At 39.0% G+C, this 23292-nt stretch overlaps 1 protein-coding gene across 3 annotated transcripts in view; it reads right to left on the bottom strand.

Moving 5' to 3' along the window:
• The window catches only part of LOC124135425 (beta-1,3-galactosyltransferase 5-like), a 43611-nt gene extending 29282 nt beyond the window's left edge, over window positions 1–14329 (bottom strand). Inside the window, exon 1 of one of the 3 annotated variants that reach the window (XM_046500743.2) lies at window positions 13985–14329. The gene's annotated coding sequence lies outside the window, so the exon portion shown is untranslated. Of the gene's footprint in view, window positions 1–8202; window positions 8570–13984 lie in introns of those variants that run through there. The other 2 variants (XM_046500744.2, XM_046500742.2) reach the window with 2 other exon arrangements.
• Between the last annotated feature and the right edge of the window lie 8963 nt (window positions 14330–23292).

The following is a 23292-nucleotide window of genomic DNA, read 5'->3' as shown; positions in this document are numbered from 1 at the left end:
TGTACACACCCCTGTGGATGAATGAACGACCTAGCGAGGCCAGTAGCGCCACCTAGTGAGATATAATGGAAGAAGACCAACCGAGAGTTGAATCTTGACATACTCCGGTGCCATCTGCAGAACCTTGGGTAGCAATGGCACAGTGATTTATGAGAGTTTATGTGAGTCGGATTTTACGCCGCCTTAGCAATATTACAGCAATATCACGGCGGGGGATTCCCACATTGTGCCTATGATATGCAGAGAATCGAACCTGGACTTTCGGCACGAGGAGCGAACGCTTTTACCACTAGGCAACGCCAGCGGCCTTGATCATATGATCATATCATCACCATCACCATCATCATCGTCATCATCATCACCATCATCATCATCATCATCATCACCATCATCATCACCGTCACCATCATTATCATCACCACCACCATAAGCATCAGCATCGCCACCGGTATCGTTATCACAGGTATATACGGTACTCCACACAGAGATTAACGAAGGGCATCTATTTGATCAGGGGTTAGTTAAATATCTATAACAGCTGTGGGTCAGTTTCTGTCAGTGCAGAAAAATACCAAGTCGGTCAGCTGTGAACACGGTTCTTCAGCATCGGACATCAGCTGTCCTTGACACGCACATTTCAGCGCATTTGAAGCTACTGAGAATGCCCCCTGCAGAGTTCGACGTGCATTCTGTGGTAGCGCTCGCGGCGGTGTTGACCAGAGGCTATCAGCAGTATTTCCTGTCCAGGTTATTTAGGTCCGTTGTGTGTGTGTGTGCGTGCGTGCGTGCGCGCGCGCGTGTTTGTGTGTGTGGGAGGGGGTGGGGGGTGGGGTGGGGTGAGAACTGGGGGATAGATGATGGATTTAACAACAAGTAAGGTCATCTTGAGCGGGACGGTTTTCGTAGGATATAGATGAATTAGCATATGAACTATGATTCTCTTTAGGTAGAAAAAGATCCATGATGTTCGACCTGGTAGAAGTGTGTAATCAAACCGCATAGCATTGGTCTTTGATTGACTGTGGCGTCAAAACAAACTCATTCATGTACTTGATCTGAATGTTCATCTTAATTGTTATGGATAGTCACGGAGCCGTGATCTAGAGAACAGGGCGTCATTAGATAAAAATGAAGTAATAATAGCATTACCAGAAAAACGGGGTATAACACCCAACCCAATAACCTCCCCTCAGGAACACCAGAGTAAGTCAGTACAAGATTGAAACTGCCCCATAAGTATATATGACAGGCTAGTCGGGTATTGTTACTTGTATATGTGAAAACAAAGTTATTAAAATTAATAGCAAAACTGATGAAAGTCACCAATAAACGTGTATAAGTGTTATATCGTCACTGCAAAAATAATGAGTGTTGTCTTTAGTATTAACATTCAAATACGTGATATCTGTATTAGCGATATTGTCTACGTTCCACCGGTGAGTAAGCGTTAGCCTTACTATCTCGTAGTATAAATGTTGCAAGGAATTGTATTTCTGATGACATCACGATACAGTTTTTTTACGATGCATCACGTCTGCACCAGCGCTTGATAACAGCCTTGTGTTTGGGTGTTTCAGTAGTTTAAATTGCTGTTCTTGATGTTGTCGAATAAACTTTGATACTATGAACAATATAAGGTTATATGAGAGTATGACTTTAGAATGGTAACATGCGTTAATGTATATCTGATATAAATATATATATATAATAGGATGACATAAAAAGAACAATGAGTAGTACGTCCAGATTAGTGTATAGGCAACATTTAAAAGTAGATGAAAGAACACAATCGTCCGGAATACAATGTATAATTCTAGTGCACTTCCATGGGACTATATAGCATACAATAAGCTTTCGGGTCCCGTTTGGGTCGGTTTGGGTGGCAGCTTAGATATCCATAGAGTAGGTTCATCTCGGAATCTCCCATATAACTGGGGCTCCTCTTCAATTTAAATGGAGTTACTTGTTTCTTTCAAAACTATACAGTTTTAGAGACTAAGTGTCATGTACAAATGAGAAAGTGGAATCCCGTCAATTAGGCGGACGAACCTTAAAACTATTAATAAACATTAAAATAAGCAATATCGGGAAAATGTATAATTATTATGCATATACTATCTGGCAATAAACACCAAGATCCCCTTGTACAAAAATAAGTTTTAAAAGCCGGTTGATATTCTTTTGCGTATTTGACGATTATATAACGTTCGAAAGTATAAATCCTTTTCCTATACTCAGACGTTCCTGAGCCTTGCGCTTTCCTAATTATTTTGACTAAAATTATTACCGTTATCACTGTATTTGTTAATGGGAAATACGCGCCGATCAAGTACGTGCCATAAATTAATGCGACATTGTACGATTCCGAACTCATCACGAGACTGTGTTTATGAATCACTGTCAAATAGTGGTGACATATAGTGGAAACAATACGCGAAATCGCGCATGCACAGAACGGAAAATTTGGACAAGGCATTGAGCAATCCGCATGCGCAGAACGATTGTTTTCAGTACTTCCGCTAAGCGCTTCGAGTACAGCGTCAAACTCGGGCGAGAACTGACCAATGAAATCTTAGAAGTAGGAATACCGGTAGACGCTGTTGCTTGATTGACAATGCCAATCAAGAAAGGGAGGAGCTTGATGATATCGTTTCTCTCCCAGTAAATTCCGATGTTAAATAACGACTTTATTTGGACGGAAAAACGATGGTTTGGAAGCGTCCAAATAACGTCGTTTTTCCGTCCAATGACCATATACGGAAAAAACGACGTTTTCGTGTTTGCAGTGATATGAAAATGATGTAAATTCCGATGACAAATGTTCTTTGTATATCTCAGTGGATCGAACCTTCGCTGCTAAATCACAACGTCTCTTCTTCAAGTATATATACGCCAACATGAGATAGTTTACACCCTTTTCTAAAGTTCATGGAAAGTATGTTTGAAACATAAAATTGGTTATAGAATGTTGTTTTAATTTTTTGTCGTTTATACGTTCGATAAAACACTTCCCCTCAGATTATATACCAGAATCAGAGGATAAAACCGAAGGACGTGTTATCCTGCACAGAACACCAAGTGTATTGCTCCATTTTGTAACAATCCAGGGGTTTTCCGGACGCCAGATGCCGCTTCCAATAAGCATCCTATTTTCACGTCGTTTTTAGCAATATTCTAGCAGCATCACTATGGGAAGCACACCATAAATGGGATTCACACATTATACCCATTTAGGGAATCGGCATGACGAGCGAACGCCTCAACCACAAGGCTACCCCGACCCCTCTATTAGCATATACAGTAAAGTACGGTTATAACGAACTCAAAGGGACTACTAATTTTAGTTCGTTATAACCGTAGTTCGTTATAAGCATATATACAGCATAACTACAGCAACTTGTCGGGATCAAAAAGTAAGTTCGTTATATCCGTAAGTTCGTTATAAGCGTGTTCGTTATAACCGTAGTTTACTGTACACTGAAAATGGCCGATGTAAAGTATGTCTCGTTGAATCATTAACTTTATCACGATTACTGATGGCATATTACATATGACTGTCATGTATGACTCAGCCGTGCACTGCTTAATACACATATACAGCTGTATTACACATTGAATAATATCATCACGTAGGGCGGGGCTATTTTTGGCGTTAACTGATTCCAATGAGGACGTACATATGTAGGTATCGCTGTGCAACTGTACTCGTCAACGTCTACTCTGCTCCCAGAAGGGTTAAACACTATCGATAGGTCTACTAATTTTCGCGAAACACCAGACATGCATAGACACAAGCATGCATCTCCAAACTTGTTGTATAACTGCCATAGTGTACTTTGTTAAGTTCGTAAGTTTTTGCAGTTGTCTTTGATTTAACGCGGTACTCGCGAACAAACACGTACTGTCATGTTTGAAATAGAGAGAGTCCACGGACTCTCACTGTTGTATTGCAGTAATGCAAGCATTAAAAAGGTTATTATTACTTGCAAGAACGTATATGGTCGAATCATAAGCTAAAGTGTTGTATTCATAATCCACTCTCATACCATCGGTATTTTTTCAACCTTAAATATTGATTAAATAATAAACCGTAACCCTAAATAATAATAATAATAATAATAATAATAATAATAATAATAATAATAATAATAATAATTTAATAATAATAATAATATGCAATGTTTATGCGAGCAATAAATAAATTACTGCATTCGTTCGTCAGGCATTATATCACACGGTATGCTTTCCTTATACGTGTATTTCAAAATGTATCTAAATCGCTTTCTTTCGTTAAATACGTTCTGAAGCACAATCGTTGTAAAGAACGTATTGTATCTAACAGGGGCTTCTTTAGTGATCGATTTTTCTTCAACATTTGATGGTTAGATATACAGGCAAAGTCCAGTGTGCCAGTGGGTGGCTTTATTCAGTCTGGCATTAGACCCCACATATATCACAGACTTACGGTAAATTATATGACTTCTTTGTTTGCTTGTTTGTTTGTTTGTTCTTTAACTTCGCGCTCAACAACATTCCAGCTATATGACGGCGGTCTGTAAATAATCGAGTCTAGACCAGACAATCCAGTGATTTACATCATGAATATCGATCCACGCCATTGGGATACGATGACATGCATCAACCATGTCAGCGAGCCGGACCACTCCATCCCGTTAGTCGCCTCCTACGACATGCATAGTCGCCTTTTACGGCACGCGTGGGTTGCTGAAGATCCATTCTAGTCCGGATATTCATTTGCCAATGATATGAAGTCAATACAATTCTGATGAACTGAAATTATCTGTTCGCGTATTCACCCTCCCCGAATATGTATATGTAGACTTGTATTGAAATAACCACTTTCGTAATCATAACACGATTATAAAATTACTCATTTAATCAAAGAATGCATTGAAACTTCACTAATAAGTTCTTATATCATAATATGAAAAAAGTCAGTTGTATGGTCAGTACTAAGTTACCTTACATTTTTCAATTTAACGAAGAGGCATGATAAGTGACTTATGAGAATACAATCTGCAGATATAGTTTTATTTTAGGACGGTTATGGGCCATGAAAGTAGTTCCATTTGACAATGGTATTGGGAAAATTTCTTTTAACCTTGAAGGTGAGGTAAAATAGGTTTTAATGTCGCGTTTAAGAATATTGCTCTTATATAGCGATGTGGGTGTGTGCGTGCGTCTGTATCAGGTGACTATTCCAATTATTAATGGTATCAGGAAGGAAGGACTTGGCATAACATTCTGTTCTGCAACTTGTAGCCTGTAACTTGGTTCGATTTCTTTAAAAGTAATCACTAACAGAAGAGATGTTTTCAATCTTGTAAAATAGTGTTTTCTTTTGGCTTTGTTAGTTTCTCTATAAAGTTCCTCATGACTTGTACCCCTTGTCGCCCCACAAATAGTCCGTAATGAATCTAGGAGTAAACTTCCTAGGATTGATTCTTCTTCTTTGGTAGAATTATCCCAAATATGGGAGCAAACATATGGGCAATATATGTTTGTACATAACTTCTAACGATTTATGTGAAAGGAGGTATTTAACTTGAGTGAATGAGTATGTATGGTTCACGGCGGGGGACACCAGAAAGGTATTTCTAAGGCAATTAATCATAGGGCTTACCTTTTTAACTATAACGACAATATAAGAATGCCATAAACAATCTGACTGAAATATTATTCCTAAAGTCATTAAAAAAAATCCTTTCATTTTAAGATTAGGTTTTGCACGAGGGCAGACTTTAACTTGAAATTGAATAGTTTATGTTTTCTTTGGATTAAATTTTATTTTTGCTTTAATCCATTTGGTAAACTTCTCCAAATTGGCATTGATATTTTACGCAGTGGTATTTGGAATTGTCCATTTGGGGAATTGTCTGGACCCCGCCGCAAACACAGTAAACAGAAATTCTAAGGATGAAAAATATATACAATAGTTTGTTGGCTCGACATGCTAGGCTCCATAGTTTTACATATAATGTAAAAATAATTATAGTAATTTTGAATTGTATTAAAACATTTTTATACATTTATGTATTTGACCTTAGATGGGGAGCGACACGCATATATAAACATGCTATATTTTATAATAATGATTGTACAATTTGGATTGCTTTAAACCTGTTTCATTAAACAAATATAGGATTTGATATTGTCATATTGTGAATCAATATATTTAATGTTCACTTAATGACTTTGTTGTGTACTAGTCTTGTAAGTAACTTTTATTTCTTCCAAATGTTCTATTGCGAACACATATAGAGTCTGCGCTCATGATTGCCATATCTCTTGCACGCATGAATGAACATATCATCATTAATAAACTTGCCTGAGCTCACTGTGTGTTCTGAAGTCAAACCTCTGTAAGGCATCCTGCACGGCTTCGTTCACGTTTACCCTCAAATGTACGATAGAAAATTCTGCGATTCTGTGTGTTCAATGTTTGACTGCATTTTTGTGACAGGTGTTCGTTTATTTATTAAAATTCCACAAATTCATAAATCACATTGAGTTGCTCGCCTCTTCTCCAGCTGCTCACACTCTCCACTGATGCTAGCTGCCTTGGTTAACTGGAGTCCGGATATAACTAATTACAAACTCTGTTCTAATTATGCTAATCGAGGAAGTGCATTATACCAGATGACAAACTTAGTTATCTAGTCACACTAATCCTTGTTTACAATGAACGCATGTCAATTGACTAAACGAACATCCTTTTTTATATACTTAAGTAGAAGTATCACGATGGACAGTGCATACAACTGTTTGTCAAACAATATGAAGCAATATTTTAGATTTAGAATCACCATACCATGACATAACAGAAACATATATATATCAAATTGTATATATTCATATTTGCCGCTATTCATGATAAATTTATTTTACCGTCATTGTTTAAAACTACTCTGAACTACTTGTATGTATAAATCATCTTATTTGTAAACAGTAGGCGAACGTATTATATATCTAACTGTTACAAAAGTCTGCTCAAATCTTCTATTTCTTTATTATGTAAAATGCTGTCAACATGAATAAATGCCAATTATTTCATAACACTCCAAATACAGTTCTCATAATGAACATAGTTTTAAAGTATAATTGTCACATGCAATAATACTGTCCGGTATTATTAGTAATATTTTCAATATCAACCACATATATTGTGAGAATCCAGTAAGAAGAAACTGAAAGCAGTGGTAAATCTATCCATATCCATATATATAATAATTATTGTATATTTTTGGATATACCATATAATCAAAATTGAATATTTTTGAATATACCATATATACAAATTGTATATTTTGTATATATTGGAATTTTCCCTTGTGTTAATATCATGATCCACGCAAATGAGATCGATGACATGCATCAACAAAGTCAGCGTGCCTGATCAGCCGATCCCGTTAGTCGCCTCTTACGACAAGCACAGTCGCTTTTTACGGCAAGCATGGGTTGCTGATGACCTATTTTACCCCGGATCTTCACGGGTAGAAATGTTAGGTTTAGAGATCATCGACGAGATGGTATTCTGCTATCATATATTAATTATATGGCCGGTCGATACCCAAAGCCTTCCACGCCTTTACCTGATACCTGTACCCTTTACTTGAAAATTAATGTCACTTTTTAACTGATTTTTTTATGATGATCTTCGTTCATATCTTTTAAAATAAGTTTCAGCTATTAACATGAATTTTAAACTTAAGTTGGTCAGGCAAACTAACTTTGATAATAAAAACAACTAAATCATACTACTACTACTACTACTACTACTACTACTACTACTACTACTACTACTACTACTACTGAAGTAAGACAAGTTCACACCAACTTCTAAATGCCACTGAAATAAGTTACTACTACTACTACTACTACTACTACTACTACTACTACTACTACTACTACTTTATTAAAGAGTCACGTCATATGACAGAAGGGTAGGCATAACTCCCGGCCGCACAGACACTAATTGCATTAATATAGTCATTAGAATATATTGCCGAGTGATTATATTGCTACGAGCCATTAAAAGTGGCAACGCCCTTATAATGGCTAAACACAAATGGGATAATATACAGACAAAATAAATAAGAAATACAAATAAATACTCCCCCCCCCCCTCTCTCTCATTCCCAAAAGTCTAATTATTTAGTGATACAAATCTTAATTTCTCACCGTTTAATTTCCTGGTTGAAACAAGGGTAGGCGCCGGCAGATACACTTCGACGGGAGGCTGAGCTTCCGAAATTATCGGTGGGGTAACCAGAATCGATGCGGGGACGGCGTCGTGTCGTTATTGCAACTTTAATGGCATATATGACACGTCCGGATGTAGCTTTTTCCTTTCCCAAAGTCCGTCCCGAATCAACATGTAACGCTGAACGGAAACGGAGACACAACCGCGACCCTCGTTTGCACAACTTATGTAGGACGCTGATAATGCGTCGTGTGCACGCATATCATATATCACACGGCAGCCGGAGACAAGATCTCCTCGGTGCTGTTCCGTGGGACGACGTCGTTACAAGTCTACTTTTCGCCATCTGAAACACGTTCTTGTACTTACAAATTCCCGACTTCAGTTGGTATTATTTACTTCTGTCTTCTCCTTCAAACGGAACAATTAGTAAAACGTTACACTCTTTGTTGCAGCAGGTTAGGTCCCATATTTCATTTATCATGCGGCTATGTTTTTGTTATTATGAACAAAAGAGGTATACTGCCCTGCCCAAAGGATACAGTTTGTTTGAAAATTCAGAGCGTGAATCGTCGTGATTAAAATTCATTATGGGTCATGCTAATATGGAAAATGGTTTTGATTCTTGCTGGGTAAATACACACCACAAACGGGGTAGTCTGGTGGTTAAAGCATTCGCTCGTCACGCCGAAGACCCGGGTTCGGTTCCCGACATGGGTACAATGTGTGAAGCCCATTTCTGGTGTCCCCCGCCGTGATATTCCTGGAATATTGCTAAAAGCGGCGTAAAACCAAACTCACTCACTCACACCACAAACGTTGTCTATTGATGCACATGTCTGCGGACGACCGTCTTTGGACCATCTAATTTGCTTGCCACATATACGTATAACATGCTCCTAGGAAACAGGCGCCAGCTTTATCACGATGTACAGATGCTAATGACGGTGTTCACAACATACGGATGTTGATGAGTGTGTTACCCACGAACATCCGGGTTAGAATAGGTCATCAGCAATCCTTGCCGTAAAAGGCAACAATGATGCATCACAGGCATAATAAGAACTCAGTCTTTCTTCTTATGGTCGACGAGACACGTTTGTCTTAATGCATATGTATGGAACTTTTTATACGATAATACATTATGTATAATGTTACTATATAATCACTTTTACATAACCAACAGCAATAATATTCACTATTTCAGTAGTTAGAGGTCCGCATGGGTGGATCCAGCAATATTAAAAACGTTGGGTCGAAAACATCAAAATCCTCTCTTATAAACCGGGGTAGAATAGGTCTTCAGCAACCCATGCTTGCCGTAAAAGGCGACTTTGTTTGTCGTTATAGGCGACTAACGGGATCGAGTTGTCAGGCTCGCTGACTTGGTTGATGCATGTCATCGATCCCAATTTCGTGGATCGATGCTCATGATATTAATCACCAAACTGTATGGTCCAGACTCGATTATTTACAGACCGCCGTCATATAGCAGGAATATTGCTGAGTGTGGCGTTAATCAACAAACAAACAAACATACAAACTCATAAACAGGGATAATAGCGCTTGGATTTTGTTTACTAGTAGTAATTTTATTAACACAACCTAAGTTTATATTGTAACATATGAATGTTTCTCTAAAGAAATTTATTTTTCATTTGAACAGAATGTAATGAAATGTAAAATTAAATGACAAAGGTTTTCTTTATATTCTCGCGGCTCGAACGCGGACGTAACCTTCGTTTCTGTAGCCCAGTGAATGTAACCCTAGCCTACAGAGGCGCTTATAAATTACAATGCTTTTAAGAATGTCTGTTTTTCAAGTAATCCTACGCCAGTAACATACATTTTACGTCAGCCAGGTCGCCGATTCTGACCACCCGATCCATTACGCCTCACAAGCACAGGTTGCGGGGGACCTATTCGAACTGATTCACGCAGTTAAACAGCTTGTTTGTACGAGGAGGTCCCACATGCGGCTTCCCATTCATATGAAATGTACTCATCGTGACAACGGAAAAGGGTATTTATCACTGTTGAAACACCCTGGGTTCGTTTGCTTCACACCCCATTTGGGTTCCCATTGATAAATGTGTGGATTGGTATTCATGCACAGCATGGTTGAGTCGATCATGTCCTGATGGAATTCGAACATTGAGTGAGTGAGTTGGGTTTTACGCCGCTTTTAACAGTATTCCAGTTATATCGCGGCGTGTCAGCTTAATGTGGGAGGAAAGCCCGAAGTGATGTAGGTCTCAGACTTTTACCACTTTGGTGAAACCCACGAGCACGGGTATGGTGCTGACAAACCTAGAAACATAATCGGGTCGAACCGGGAATCGAACCCACAATCATAGGCTTCTGGCCCAAGGGACGCAACTCTTCACATTGAATCGCGGCGCCTTAGACGACTGGGCCACCCGTGCCCCCCGAACATTTGATGTGTATAGTATACACGTGTAGTGCGGATGCCCATACACTATTGGAAGCTACTTCTGTAACGATGTGATATCATCATCCGCGACATCCCATCAATAAACAATAGTTCGTGACACCAACTCTGCAGATGACAGTTTACTCTGGTATTGACGAACGCCACGGTTTGATAATCAAAATGAGAACAGTTATTTTTTCGTTAAAATGAAGCCAATAAACCAAATGGATTATGAATGAGGGTTTACATGACATTCTTTTGTATAATACACGCTTTTTACTGTGTAACATGTGTCTCATAGGCCTTTATAGGCCGGCTGGCGTTATTCTTTTTATATATATCTGCCTGTATTTTACCAAATTGAAGTATTATTGTATACAACGCCGGGTGGCACATAAATAAAACAGGTTTCTTCTTCTTCTTCACGACACTACCTGCAGGCACACTCGGCAATATTCAAGCTATATGACAACGTCATGTAAATAATTAAATCTGGGTCAGATCAAGTTGAACCAAACTGTAACTGGCAACTGTACATCGCACACCTGGCTTAATTACACTGACTCAGCGCATCCATATGAACAAACTACTGTAATTTGCATGGACACGGCAGGTCCACATGCAATAAACAAGCCACACCTGGCATAATCAAAATTAACCTTCCAACAGGTTGAGATATCCTTCGAATATCACTCACTATTACATAAATACTGTACACTGCTGCGTCAAACCAAACTCACTTTCTATTACATAAATACTGTTCACTACTGCGTCAAACCAAGCTCACTTTCTATTACATAAATACTGTTCACTACTGCGTCAAACTCACTCACTATTACATAAATACTGTTCACTACTGCGTCAAACCAGGGCTAATACAAAAACTTAAAAAAATAGGACTCAAAGGTCAGATAATAAACTACATCCAGGACTTCCTAAACAATCGTAAAATAACCGTGGGTATAGACCAAACTCTATCGGACCAATGTCCCCTAGAAAATGGTACTCCACAGGGCAGTATCCTCAGCCCCACCCTCTTCAATATAATGATAAACGATCTATTCGAGGGCCTATCCCCTAAAGTAAACACATCAAAATTCGCGGATGATGGAGCCATCTGGATCCGCACTAAAAGCATGAACATGGTCCAAAATTTACTCCAAAAATCTCTTAATAAAATACAACAATGGGCTGATAAATGGGGCTTCTCCCTTAACTCAGAAAAAACAACAGGAACAGTATTCAAACATAAAAACATGAAACCCGCCTCCCAAATCCTCCAGCTAAACAATCAAACAATCAAATTTCAAAAACAAACCAAATTCTTAGGACTTATTTTCGATGAACATCTCACCTGGGATGCTCACATCCAAAACCTAACAACCAAATGCAGTAAAGACCTAAACACCCTAAGATGCCTAACTGGCTCTAACTGGGGAGCATCCAAAGATACCCTCCTCTCTCTCTACATATCACTAATTAGATCAAAACTAGACTACGGCTGCGCCATAAACAACACCCTAAACAACTCTCTATCTAAAAAACTTGACTCATGATCATACGAGTCAATACAATATCAGGCTCTCAAACTAATTACACGCACCCAACATGGCACCTCCTACATCTCACTTCAGGCCTTAACAGGAGAAATGCCACTAAGTCTACGCAGGGAACAGCTAAGCTTAAATTTCTGGGCCGCGTCCCAATCAAACCCTCTCATCCAAAACTTAATAAACCAAAACATCAGCCCCCAAAACCAAGCTCTAGCTCGTAAACACCCCTCACCAAACTCACTTTCCATTACATAAATACTGTTCACTGCTGCGTCAAACCAAACTCACTTTCCATTACATAAATACTGTTCACTGCTGCGTCAAACCAAACTCACTTTCCATTACATAAATACTGTTCACTACTGCGTCAAACCAAACTCACTTTCCATTACATAAATACTGTTCACTACTGCGTCAAACCAAACTCACTTTCCATTACATAAATACTGTTCACTGCTGCGTCAAACCAAACTCACTTTCCATTACATAAATACTGTTCACTACTGCGTCAAACCAAACTCACTTTCCATTACATAAATACTGTTCACTGCTGCGTCAAACCAAACTCACTTTCCATTACATAAATACTGTTCACTGCTGCGTCAAACCAAACTCACTTTCCATTACATAAATACTGTTCACTGCTGCGTCAAACCAAACTCACTTTCCATTACATAAATACTGTTCACTGCTGCGTTAAACCAAACTCACTTTCCATTACATAAATACTGTTCACTGCTGCGTCAAACCAAACTCACTTTCCATTACATAAATACTGTTCACTGCTGCGTTAAACCAAACTCACTTTCCATTACATAAATACTGTTCACTGCTGCGTTAAACCAAACTCACTTTCTATTAATAAATACTGTTCACTATGGCATGGAACTGCGGTTTAAACTCATTCACACAGTTTAACGTGGCATTAAATGCAACCTACCCTCGAGTCATTTCTTACATCATGCAAATACAAATGTGTTTAGATCCGAAACACACACCTAAACACGCTCCTAGTCCCATACTTTTCACGTGTTTAGGTCTAAACATGATTAGGGTCTTAATGTGGGAAAGACCTGTAAATCCTTGAAATTCATTGCAGGTAATTAAACAGAGGCACTTTCTTTATGTTTTGGCATATAGAAGGATGGGGGTAGCTTATAAAGTTAAGGGTTTGTCGGAGTTATCTGACTTACTTTCATTAATAATTTTGACCTAAAATACGGTCATAGATCATGCCAAATTGTCCACTGTCGCCTTAGGCTCGGCTGCAGTGACCTAAACGCTGATAAGTTTAGACGACATGTATCTGACATATCAGACTGCACTTGTGGGTATCACTTTGAAGACGCAATTCACTTTTTCTATACCTGTCAGAAATACCATAATATCGGTAACACTATGTACTTCTACACACATGGGTATGATTTAAAAACGGTATTACATGGCAATAGTTCAGTTAGCAGTTCTACAAACATGACTATTCTTAAATCAGTTCACGATTTCATTGTCAAAAGCAAAAGATTCGAGTAGCTTAATTTTATGCATGTAGCAATGGAAAACTGCTATATCTTATTTCACAGACACCACTTGTATTGGCTTCATATATTTCATTTATGCATTCAGTATGTTTATGTTTAGCACTATTTTACATATAATCTGATATATAACCAACTGTTGTAAAGTTATTACCTGGAGAGGTATTTACATAAGCAAGTTTCGCTTTTTTACCGATCCAGATTTCTTTTGAAATAAAAATATGTTTAAACCACTTACTTTCATTGTCAGCCTCTTTCCTGCTTGACTGCTTTACTATAAGTCTCCCAGCAACAACGCATTTACGAACTTAATTCTTTCACAAATCGCAGGTATACGAACCTGAGGTCCTTGATTTGAAGTACTTCACTCTACCACCTGTGCTGTATTGTCTCCACAAATGTCAGTTCTCCTAGTCACCGTGACTTAATGCCAAATGTGTATTCCGTTTAGGATTTAAACACATTCTTAAACATGTTCATATCTAAACATATCTCGTATGTGTTCATATTCAGGGAAATAATGTTCAATGCGGATGTTAAACCCTACTTATTTCCTCACCGTGATATTCACAACGATATTCATCGCGACTCACGCTGTATTCATCAAGGATAATTCATATTTCATTTTGCCAAACAAAAAATTGTGCATTTATACGTGTAATACCATCTCATTTTCCTGTCAGATAAGCCAGAACACCTGGCCTGGCTCAATCCTCGCCTGGTATACGCAACGCCGAGCTTGACAAGCTGCCGCGGGATGAGGAAATAATTTATTGAAGACTAGATTAACGGAGCGTCCAAAATCCACATGCAGCCAACAGCTTGGACTAAAAGGACAATTAACATGGATACATGGATTAATATTGTTATATGGCAGAGTATTTTATTGTTTCAGATTCTCTATTCTCCATAGACCACCGACGGCGGTACAAGAGCATACATAAAGTACAGAGATAAATATAATATGTACATCAAGACGGCTGTGTGCATTTAGATTTAGCATTCAAAGTGTTAAATACAAATAATACATATTTGAACATGTTGAACAATGATATAACTATGTTTCATTGTTTCTGTTGATAGTCGGTAGACGCTCATTGCAGGGAAAAACCAGACCGACGAAACAGATTCCAGTGGGGGTAAACGACAAACCAGCAGTGAAATTTTTATATGAATGGATCACTGAAAATCAGTGATAACATCAGGTGTCCAAGATAAAACACCTGCATAACGGCTTGCCTTCACTGGCCTACACCTTATATCGCCCACACCTCATATGGCCTTCACTAAATACAAATGGTTACTTCCACACCCCAGTTGTGTAGAATGGTACTGTCCACTTACCTGATATAATCCAATCTGAGCATTTTAACAGGTCTACCCATCTCCAAATTTCTGTAAGACTTAGTGTATATATATATATACCTTAGTAAGTGTTATTGTTTCTCTTTACTTTGATCAACGAAATAGCTTTCGCAATGTTAACAGGATGACCTCATCTCCAATTTGGGAATATTTGAAGTTGTGAAGATGATCTTTATACAAAATGAAATTACAGTATCAAACGTCATTTACATTCTTTGTTATCTTGTTGGAAGAGTTCATTTTACTTAAGGGATAAGGGTACAAGTGTGATGTGCACTCATCCATAAATTTGTTTTAATAGTAGTGTAGGCGATATGAGGTGTAGCCCAGATGAGGACAGGCCTGCATAACACCACAAGCTCGAAATGATTAAACTATTTACGTCTATGAAAGTGAAGGTTTAATGTACACTATTAGTTCCAATGATTGCAGGCAAGTACGACCCTCCTGAATGTCGCATTTCCTAGGGCGCAGGTAATACTGATTTTTTGAGGATCGTACCAGTTTTCCCATCCTGCCAAAACACCTTGTAAATACAACACGTCAGCGCCAGAGATGAGTTGAGGTGAAATGGGCTTTAAAACTAATCTCCATGCATCCTAACCACTATCCACCTAAAGCGTTACTTTATCTTGCTGAAATTGCAAGTGATCCTGGAAACAAAATTCACTGGGCTGCATTAATTAAAGCTACACGTTTTCAACTGGGTCTTGGATATGCGTGTATTGGAGAAGGAATTGGGTATACCGTGTGCGAAATACGCTAGAGTCGGAAAGCGCACGTAAAATCTCCAATGTAAGTAAGTAAGTCAGTAAGTAAGGAATTGGGATGTTACAGCTTTTATCAGTTGTGCAGCAAAGATGTACAGACGGTTGTCAGCAAGAATGGACTAGAAATATTCAAAGTGTAAATTGTAATTATTCTTATTCACTGCATAAACAACATTTTTATGTGAAAAGTATTTGACCACTGCAAATATAAGAAAATTAAGAATGTAGTTATTATGATGTAATGTTTACGAAAAAAACCTATTATATCCCACGGGGACCCTATTCTGTAGAATATGTGACAGAAATAATATGGAAGATGAATATCGTGTCCTTATCGGCACACATTACAAAGATCCAAGGAATAATTACATTCTATCTAAATATACGTCGTGTACATCAATAAATACATTTTGTATAATAATGTCAACAGAAAATGACCAGCTTCTACAGACTTTGGCTACCTTTATACACCATGTACTGTCAAAGCGTACACTCACATGTACCACTCACCGATGATTATCATCGTGCTTGCTCTACGTACCTTTGGCCTACACTCCAGAAATAAACAGACTCATGTTATTTTGATCGAGACATTACTGAACTACTATTTCTACTGAAATCACTCGAATCTGTTGGCTTAATTACACTCAGCACATCCACATGAACTAACTACTGTGTGTCGCACACCTGGCCTAATTACACTCATCACATCCACATGAACTAACTACTGTACATCGCACACCTGGCTTAGTCACGCTCAGCACATCCACATGAACTAACTACTGTGTGTCGCACACCTGGCTTAATTAAACTCAGCACATCCACATGAACTAACTACTGTACATCGCACACTTGGCTTAATTACACTGACCGAGCACTTCCATATGAACTAACTACTGTACATCGCACACCTGGCTTAATTACACTGACTCAGCACATCCACATGAACTAACTACTGTGTGTCGCACACCTGACTTAATTACACTCAGCACATCCACATGAACTAACTACTGTACATCGCACACCTGGCTTAGTCACGCTCAGCACATCCACATGAACTAACTACTGTGTGTCGCACACCTGGCTTAATTACACTCAGCACATCCACATGAACTAACTACTGTACATCGCACACTTGGCTTAATTACACTGACCGAGCACTTCCATATGAACTAACTACTGTACATCGCACACCTGGCTTAATTACACTGACTCAGCACATCCACATGAACTAACTACTGTGTGTCGCACACCTGGCCTAATTACACTCAGCACATCCACATGAACTAACTACTGTACATCGCACACTTGGCTTAATTACACTGACCGAGCACTTCCATATGAACTAACTACTGTACATCGCACACTTGGCTTAGTCACGCTCAGCACATCCACATGAACTAACTACTGTGTGTCGCACACCTGGCTTAATTACACTCAGCACATCCACATGAACTAACTACTGTACATCGCACACTTGGCTTAATTACACTGACCGAGCACTTCCATATGAACTAACTACTGTACATCGCACACCTGGCTTAATTACACTGACTCAGCACATCCACATGAACTAACTACTGTGTGTCGCACACCTGACTTAATTAAACTCAGCACATCCATATGAACTAACTACTGTACATCGCACACCTGGCTTAATTACACTCAGCACATCCATATGAACTAACTACTGTGTGTCGCACACCTGGCTTAATTACACTCAGCACATCCACATGAACTAACTACTGTACATCGCACACCTGGCTTAATTACACTCAGCACATCCATATGAACTAACTACTGTGTGTCGCACACCTGGCTTAATTACACTCAGCACATCCACATGAAGTAACTACTGTACATCGCACACTTGGCTTAATTACACTCAGCACATCCACATGAACTAACTACTGTACATCGCACACCTGGCTTAATTACACTCAGCACATCCACATGAACTAACTACTGTACATCGCACACCTGGCTTAATTAAACTCGGCACATCCACATGAACTAACTACTGTACATCTCACACTTGGCTTAATTACACTGACCGAGCACTTCCATATGGACTAACTACTGTACATCGCACACCTGGCTTAATTACACTCAGCACATCCGTATGAACTAACTACTGTGTGTCGCACATCTAGGCTTAATTAGACTCAGCACATCCATCTTTACATGGATGGTACCTTCACAGCATGTCCAGATTTATGGGATCAAGTATACGTCATTCATGCCAGAGTTGGCCCCAACATCTTCCCTCTAGTGTTCGCCCTTTTGCCAGATCGCCAAGCAACAACCTATGGCCGGCTTTTTCGACAACTGAAGACAGAAGTTCAAGAGCGACTCAACAGACCTCTGTCACCTAGCACACTTGCTTCGTCTGGGATAAATAAACTGTAAAAGTTATTAAATGAATAGTGTACATTACCAAAAACTGTCACAAAGTGTTGTTACAAACTGTATAAAATTTATCAAATGTAAAGTGTCATTAAAAGTTAAGTATAATATTAAAGTATCTATTTAAAGCTGCTTTGCTTTGTTTGTCAGATCTTATCTGGACTATTCCATTTTAAAGTCTGAGGTAACAAGCATAAGGATTAGTGTGCACTCAACCGTTTAAAGTGTTGTTATAAGCTGTCTAACTATTGGGACGTCTAACTAATGGGAGGACACCGGACTAACTACTGTGTGTCGCACACCTCGCTAATTTGCATGACACGGCACGTACACATGCAATAAACAAGCCACACCTGGCATAATCAAAATTAACCTTCCAACAGGTTGAGATATCCTTCGAATATCACTCACTATTACATAAATACTGTTCACGACTGCGTCAAACCAAATTCACTTTCTGTTACATAAATACTGTTCACTGCTGCGTCAAACCAAACTCACTCACTATTACATAAAAACTCTTCACAACTGCGTCAAACCAACCCCCTTTCAATTATACACATGCACAAAAGTTAAGCGCCACCCACCATATGTGTGAACTGTTACTTTTGGCACTTAATAATGACTATTATAACGAGATGTACGATTGTTATAAGCCGTATATGTAAACCTCATGTGATGCAAAAGTTGTCCCAAAGCAAGTTTATCTTGTGTTCCAAAAGAATATGAGCAGAAAGGAATTTTACCGAAGACCAGAAATTGAAGGATTAGAAAACATTGCAAAACTTTTTTTGTCATGTAACTGTCATGATATCAGCAGACCATATCAGGTGTCACATAGACACCCTAGGGAGTGCAGAGTCTATTGCAAGACAGAAACGTCAGTAACGTGTGTATGATCGACGGACATTGGCCACAGCTTCAACCCTACGCCTCAAACTCATTACAAGTCGTTGAATGCTTCTCGGAGGTAAACAGATTCATTCTTCATGAAGTGCGGCTTCCAATCTAGCGAGATTTTGAACTGGGGGATCACGTACGATGTCTGATTTTCAGGCCACGAATGTCCCAGAGATGCTCAATCGGATTAAGATCCTGACTACAGGTCGGCCAAGGAAGAGTGGCAATAGCGTCTTGACGCAAATAAGCCAAAACTGCCCGAGATCTGTGTGGTCTAGCATTGTTGTCCTTGTAAACAGGTCTTGTCTGAAGAGGATGGTTGTCAAAATGAGGGACTACAACTGGACGAAGAACGGCATCTTGGTATTGTTGGCCAATCAGGTTTCCACGAATTGTCACCAGCGGAAGTTTGCAGCCGAAGGAAACACAACCCCATATCATGACAGACCCCCCGCCACATGCTAAGGTCTTCTGGATGTTCCTTGGTGCAAAACCAGTGTTACGTTGCCTCCAAACACGTATTCGACCATCAACAGTTCGTAGCAGCATTCGACACTCGCCAGACCAATGGATCCTTCTCCAGTTGGCCCAGTTCCATCGACTACGGGCACGACACCATATCAGACGATTCCGCATGTGCCTCTCAGTCAGTTGAGGACGTTTTACTGGTCGTCTGGCGTTATAACCAGCCGCTCTGAGGCGACGCCTTACGGTCATCGTCGAGAGTCTCTGATGGGTAATCCACTGCAGTCTTAAATCTGTTGAAGTGGCAAATGGATTTCGTCTGACTATCCTGAAAAGACGTCTATCCTCTCTGTTAGAGGTTTTTCTTGGCCTACCAGACCTATGCCTGTCATTGACATCATTGGTTTGACCATGTTTGACAATCAAACGAGTGATAACACTGTGATGACGACCCATTTGTCTTGCAATAGCCCTGCATGACATGCCATCATTTTTCATGCCTATCACTTGCCATCTTTCAGTGTTCTTTAACTTTCTCCTCACCATGGCTGATTTTCAACCTCTATTGGAAGGGGAATCTCACACAGGAGCAAAATGCAACCACGTGTCTGAAACTTTAATTTCACTATTTTTGGGTAGGGGAACTGCAGCAACACGTAAAGCACGCTTTCCTTGTGGTATCTGGACAAATTTGGGTTCATGAAACTATGGAAGCCTAATTCAGTCATACATCATCATATTTCGTAATTCTGATTCCCACACGTGAAATCAAGAGACTAATAGTATGAATATGGTGGCGTTTAACTTTTGTGCATGTGTATACATAAATACTGTTCACTACGGCATGGAACTGCGGTTTAAACTCATTCACACAGTTTAATGTGGCATTAAATGCAACTTACTCATCCCTTACATCATGTAAATACAATGTAACAAATATGTTTTGATCCGAAACCCCAACCCAAACACGCCCCTAGTCCCATACTTTTCACGTGTTTAGGTCTAAACATGATTAGTGTCTAAATGTGGGAAAGACCTGTATATCCTTGAAATTCATTGCAGGTAATTTAACAGAGAGGCACTTTCTTTATGTCTTTAGCGTTTAATTAGGATAAAGTGAGTGAGTGAGTGAGTATGGCTTTACGCCGCTTTTAGCAATATTCCAGCAATATCACGGCGGGGGACACCAGAAATGGGCTTCACACATTGTACCCATGTCGGGAATCGAACCCGGGTCTTCGGCATGACGAGCGAACGCTTTAACCACTAGGCTACCCGACCGCCCCAATTAGGATAAAGAAGGATGGGGGTAGCTTATAATGTTTGAGAGTCTGTCGGATTAATCAGACATACTTTCATTGTCAACTTCTGTTTCTTGTATGGCAGATATACTCACACAACAACAACGCATTTACGTCGAGATAAAACACCATGATATGCATTTAATCGTAAACATGTTTAAATTCTAAACATGTTTCGATTTAGAAATGCTGCGTTTATTGGGTGTTTAGGCTGTGAGCCGATATCATATCCCATGTTTTTAGACCCTAAACATGTTTGGAAAGAATACACCAAGTGTATAGTCGGCTTAGGATTTAAAAACATTCTTAAACATGTACATATTTAAACATATCTCGCATGTGTTTACATTCAGGTAAATAATAGCATTATAAATGAGGTAAACCTTACTCATGATCATTTACCTACCGTGATATTCACCACAATATTCTACTCGACTCATGCATTATTCATGTAGGATCATGAATATTTAATTTTGCCAAACATTTTCCAACTTACCGCTTTGGTACCCCATGTGAGCTTCGCATGTAGCAGTACATTCAATTGTAGCAGTATATCAGATGTAGCAGTGTTTAGTTTCAACTCAGTTCAATACGTTCTGTTTGCATTCGGGCCCAGTTCACTCGTGGGGCTGGAACGTCACATACAACACCTGGCTTAATCCACGCCACACCCTGCTTCACAAGCTGCCGCGGAAGGATGATTTAATTTATTGAAGATTAGATTAACGGCGCGTTCAAAATCCACATGCAGACGACAGCCTGGACTAAAAGGTTAATTAATGAAATTAATGAAACATTGTTGTGATTAAAACGATGACAATACTAGTATTTTCAACGAGTGATCAAATGTTTATGTCCATGAGTGGGATTTTTCTGTGCATAATGAATCAATATAGCAGAAAAGGCGATAAACAACTTTTTAAAATTCTTCTTTGTTACACTACCTTGAACAGTTGGTTTTGTTCGGTTTGATTACATTACCTTGGACCGTTGGAAATCGTAGAGATAATTATGGGATATTTTACTGTCATATAATCTTGTACCTTTTGTATTGTGGACCAAAATGATATAAAATAACTCAATTCTGGAGTCAATATCAATGTAAAGAATGGTAGATTATGAAACCATTACATGCTTTTGAGACCCGTTGAACAGAATGCAGTGCAAGTTTTCGGCTTGTTTATTGACCGTGATTGACCGATGTGTTGAGGCGAGATCGACTTATCAAAGTAAAGTTGTGCTGAAAGTACATGTTTGGGACCGGAAAATGACTTCGAGACAACCCTAACTTCAACACAGGTTGAATAATGATGAATAAAGAAGGAATAAGCAGGAACCAAACTTTTACTTCGAGACAACCGTAAGTTCTACTCAGCGGTATTTGACCGTATTTGACCAAAAATAAATTTAAATTTGTAATAAAGGTACGATTAAGAATAAGGAAAGGAAGTTAGATCATTATTGGTCTTAAAATAAATGTCCCACGTTCTTAGGTACTTTTATATTAATTAACAAATATCTGTAAATGAGAAGAGGGCTTATAAATTTTGCTTTATCAGCATATGAATTAATCTGTATTTGTTTGTTTTATGTAGAGAAAATACATTCGTTAAGTTAATAATAATAATAATAATAATAATTAAAGCTGCAAGCAGCAATGGCGGGCTCCAAGTTACACTGTGCACAAACGTCCATGTTCGAATCCTTAAAGGGTTTCCTTGTACCAAATCCGTCACATGTAGGCACAACTTGCAGGGTATTGCCGCTACGAAATTGGCGTGTGCTAAGTCTGTTTTAAACCCATTTCCGACATCAAACATGTTCGAATCCTCAAAGGGTTTGTTTGTACCAACTCTGTCAAAAGATAGTCACCGTTTGCAGGACATTGGCGTGTTCCAGGGGTGTCCCAAATTCTAATCAAATATTACCACCAAGTCTTGTTACTTTTTCCATGCACCCAAGAACAGAAAATAAGATGCATATGATACACTAACTTCATGTAAACTTGCAATAGTTTCTGTCAACACGCTAACAAGATATGATCGTTAAAGTAAAATTTCGGTAATTTTTTTTATCAAAATCAAAATCCAATACAACCGCAACTAAAACAGATATCCCAAAACGGCTATGAGAGTTTGCTGTGTTGTGTGTGGAGACAATTCTCAGAAAATTTGGAAGCATTTTATGTAGTGGATTCAGAGGAGATAGTATTTGAAGACAGGTACCCAAAAGACACTGTGAAAACCTTGAATCCAATATGGCTGCCAAACCATGTGACCAATGACCAAAGTCAAAGAATAAAAAATGTCAAGCAGCTCAAGCAGCAGATACATGCAAGT

The sequence above is a fragment of the Haliotis rufescens genome, unplaced genomic scaffold (assembly GCF_023055435.1).
Source record: "Haliotis rufescens isolate VD_foot unplaced genomic scaffold, xgHalRufe1.0.p SCAF_6, whole genome shotgun sequence".
Taxonomy (NCBI): Eukaryota; Metazoa; Mollusca; class Gastropoda; order Lepetellida; family Haliotidae; genus Haliotis; species Haliotis rufescens.
Note: the sequence above shows the minus strand (reverse complement) of the source record. Positions and strands in the feature narration are given on the sequence as shown.